This window comes from Triticum dicoccoides, chromosome 6B (genome assembly GCF_002162155.2).
Source record: "Triticum dicoccoides isolate Atlit2015 ecotype Zavitan chromosome 6B, WEW_v2.0, whole genome shotgun sequence".
Lineage (NCBI taxonomy): Eukaryota > Viridiplantae > Streptophyta > Magnoliopsida > Poales > Poaceae > Triticum > Triticum dicoccoides.
In genome coordinates this window covers 168464204-168468632 of record NC_041391.1, presented here as the reverse complement: position 1 = coordinate 168468632, position 4429 = coordinate 168464204, and the positions used below count along the sequence as shown (strand labels likewise).

The following is a 4429-nucleotide window of genomic DNA, read 5'->3' as shown; positions in this document are numbered from 1 at the left end:
TGGAGGGAGCTGCAGTTACCTTCTTTGTATTGCATTACGAGTGTCAATAGAAATTACAGAGTTTAGGTTACTGTCCTAATCGGCTTGACTGTGTATGACTTGATGGTGAATATATGTGTGGCTTGACTGTGTGTGTGCTTGACTCTCTGTGTGTGACTGTGTGTGTGTGTGTGTGTGACTGTGAATATTGCATTTGCTTGATGGCGTGGTTTGTATGCTTGGTTGAATGATTGGTTGTGTATAACTTGTGTTTTATATTTGTTGTGGCCTAACACTGCCTTTGCCGGTCCCAAGCCCGGGTGTGAAAATGTGGCGGGAGCTACAGTTACCTTCTTTGTATTGCATGACGAGTGTCGATAGAAATTATGCAGTTTAGGTTACTGTCCTAATCGAATAGTGAATCTTAACATAATTTGAAATGTCCATGCTATAAACTTACTGATTCCTTTCTGAAGTTTTACGGGGTCAGTGTTTTTCTTATACGATACTAATGGGAAGCGAGTAGCTAAGAATCTAGGCTTACAAGGGTTCGATTTTTCTCCCTTTTTGATTTTTTTTACGGTGCCTTCTCAGCATGACGTGTGTGGTGCTTTGGTTTTACTTCTGTGCGTGGTTTTTTTAGGTGGTGAGGTCTGCACGTACAACACGTTTTGGATTTGTTTTAGAGTCCACCGCTTTGACTGTCTCCTGACGCTCTGACTGTTTCCATTTTAGGTGACGTGTGCTTTCTGGTTTTGATTGTGTCTCCTTGTTTGCCACGTATCAGTTTTGTATGTCGGATTGTTTGGGCCGATTTTTCTGGGTTCTTCTCATGGTACGGGTGTGTTCCTTTCTTTTTTCTTCTGCTGCCTATAAATAAGCTATTCTGGAGGCCTTATTTCTCGGTTTCTAGATTCTTTCCTTTGGGTTCTTGCAGTTCGGTGTGCTGATCGGCTGCCTTCTTCAGTTCGTGCTTCTGGTCGATCTGTTCCAAGTCGCTCTGAATATATTCCTGGTGCTACTTCTGGCGGTGGATCTTCCGGTCGATCTGTTCTAAGTGCCGCTTAATATGTTCCTGGTACGTTTTGCTTAATTGTTTTTTTCTGTTGTTTGTGATTTTGCTGCTATATGCGCTATGTTCATATTATTGTATTGTTTTCTGTGGTTAGTTTTGGATCCTAATGAAGCGCACCGGTGTCGGCATGAGATTCGACGTGGGAAGCTTCCTATTTATTTATACAATCACGGTCCATTGGCTGGAGTCGAGGAAATTCTCAAGCATAAAACGGCATCTTCTTACTCAGCATGATTTTAAAGAAGTTGGTATTGAATTTATGGATTTGTATAGCTACCTGATCCCGGTATATGAAATTGAGCCTTTTGAGAAAATTACTGATGTACAAAATTGACCGACATGATGAAGTCGAAGCAGCACGGATGGCAGCAATCAACCAGGAAATTAAACGTGTGTTGACAGACCTTCTTCTGAAGGTTTGTCATTGCATGGCTAGGTTTAGCAGAACATGTACTTCTGTTCTAAATTCAGCAAGACTGTCATTTCTTACTTTTGTACTTTTGTCATTTCCAGGTTACTGATGATCTTTTTAATGAGATCGCAACCAAAGTTATCAATGAAGATGATTCATCAGCTGAACGTGAGTGAATTATACTAAAACTTAATGTAAATAGGTAAATTACATTGCTGATTATCGCCTCTGTGTTGCAGAAAATGAGACCACTGGTGTCTCTAGCTCAAAGGAGCTTGGTCTGGGAGAATCAGAAGTCAAGACCACATCTGTACTGGTCGATCTGATGGTCCTGGGCTAAGTTCTCCTAAAGGTTCTCTTCTTGGTCTTGCTAATTATGATTCAGATGATGAGGGTGATGGTGATGGTAAGGGTTTAATTCCAAATTTATCATCTGAAATTAAAGTTGGTGCAGCTCATCCTAAAGAAAGTAAGTTCTTGAAAAACACAAAGTTGACATGGTTTCCCAGAATTTATTTTCTAAAGGAAGAGCTTATCATTAACTTTCTGAGTTTACTTCGGTCTTGCATGTATTAGCTTTCTGTTTTTGCCCCTATCTATGTCTGTTTCTTTCCATTTCTTGTGTGCACGCGCTTCATTGTGTTTGTATGTGTGACTGCGTGTGTGATGTACCCCTATCTATGTCTCTCTGTCTGTTTCTTGTGTGCAAGTGCTACATTGTGTGTGTGACTGTGTGTGTGATGTGCCCCTATCTATGTCCCTTTCTTGTGTGCAAGCGCTTGATTGAGTGTGTGCTTGTGTGACTCTGTGTGTATTGCAGTTGCTTGATGGTGTGACTTGTATGCTTTGCTGAATGATTGGTGTGTTTTGTGTTGTTGTGGTTTAACACTGCCTTTGCCGGTCCCAAGCCCGGATGCGAAAATGTGGAGGGAGCTGCAGTTACCTCCATTGTATTTGTATGTGTGACTGTGTGTGATGTACCCCTATCTATGTCTCTCTGTCTGGTTCTTGTGTGCAAGTGCTACATTGTGTGTGTGACTGTGTGTGTTGTGCCCCTATCTATGTCCGTTTCTTGTGTGCAAGCGCTTGATTGAGTGTGTGCTTGTGTGACTCTGTGTGTATTGCATTTGCTTGATGGTGTGGCTTGTATGCTTTGCTGAATGATTGATGTATTTTGTGTTGTTGTAGTTTAACACTGTCTTTGCCGGTCCCAAGCCCGGATGCGAGAATGTGGAGGGAACTGCAGTTACCTTCTTTGTATTGTTTGCCTTGGAAGTGTTGATTGAAATCACTCTCCTAATCGAATAGTGAATCTTCACATAATGTTGTAGCATGTGATTCAAGCTCTGAAATGCATCCTTCATCTGCCCGAGGCAGCACCGGAAATATCATCAACAAGTTTCATCAAATTGAAATTCGTTGCAAATAATAGTAATGCAAAGAAAAAGAAAGATCAAACTGCAAGTAATAATAGTGCAATATTCGAGTTAATTTCTACATCAACTTTTCGTGAAACGAAATTTCTCCATCAAGCTAATAGCACTGCTAATTATGTACAGGTTGGTTGTTCCTATTTCTGTCGATTACCATCGCCCAAGAAGATAAAAGATCTAAATTTGCAATTAGTACATAATGAATGAATGAAAACTCAATTCAGTTCATTCGTACCTTGCGTGCTTCCTCGAGGTCGCTTCGTCGTCGTCCTTGCGAGCAGCCTCCCCCTCCTCTTCCGTCGCCGAAGCAGCATCGTCCACGCTGGCACCTGCCGTGGGCTCGACCCAGCCGTCGCCCGCAGCAGCAAGATCTTCCTTGCTATGAAAAATCTAGCAAGTGTAATTGTTTGTCCCGTCTCCTAAATTAATCTCGTTGGGTTGTTAAATCTTGTTAGCATCGATGTTCTCACTTTTTTTTTCCAAAAATCAGTCATATGTTTTTAATTTGGCTTTAGGTTGAATTTTGTGGTTGTCTGATCATGCATGAATCTCAGCATCGCAGGTGTCCCTCATTTGTCTGTCACTCACAAGTGCATGTATTGTTTATTTGTTGTTGGGCTTTTTGTTCGGGTTGTGGGTCCTTTTAAGGGGTAACCTGCTGTGAGAGAGAGGGGGGAGGGAGGGAGGGAGAAGGGGAGGGAGAGGGAGAGAGAGGGAAAGAGAGAGAGAGGGAGAGGGAGAGGGAGGGAGAGAGGGAGAGAGGGAGAGAGAGAGAGGGAGGGAGAGAGAGAGAGAGAGATGACTTCGGCGCATGAGAGCATCGGCCGCACCACCAGTGAGAACGTCGAAGGCCCGCCCCCATGCCGCCCACGCGGCCAGCACAACAAGCCCGTCCGTGCCCGAGCCACGAGCTCCGCCCACGTGCCCGTAGCTCCCGCCCCCAAGGTCGTCACCATCGGAGCCGCTGACATGTCTCCAACGTATCTATAATTTTTGATTGTTCCATGCTATTATATTATCTATTTTGGATGTTTATATGCATTAATATGTTATTTTATACTCCCTCCGTTCCGATTTACTCGTCGTGGTCTTAGTTCAAATTTGAACTAAAACCACGACGAGTAAATCGAAACGGAGGGAGTATTATTTTTGGGACTAACCTATTAACCTAGAGCCCAGTGCCAGTTTCTGTTTTTTTTCCTTGTTTTTGAGCCTCACAGAAAATGAATATCAAACGGAGTCCAAACGGAACAAAACCTACGCGATGATTTTTCTTGGACCCGAAGACACCCAGGAGACTTGGAGTACAAGTCAGAAGAGCCACGAGGCGGCGACAAGGGGGAAGGGCGCGCCCCTACCTTGTGGTCCCCTCGGTGACCTCCCGACCTAGATCTTCCTCCTATATATTCACAAATATTCCCAAACCACCAGAGGCATTCACGAAAACACTTTCCCACCGCTGCAACCTTCTTTTCCCGTGCGATCCTGATGTCTACTACACAACCTTGTTCTTGTAGACGTTGTTGGGCC

General features: G+C 43.6%; 1 pseudogene; it reads left to right on the top strand.

Annotated features, from left to right (window-relative positions):
- The window catches only part of LOC119320981, a 5602-nt pseudogene extending 3662 nt beyond the window's left edge, over nucleotides 1-1940 (top strand).
- Nucleotides 1941-4429: the final 2489 nt, after the last annotated feature.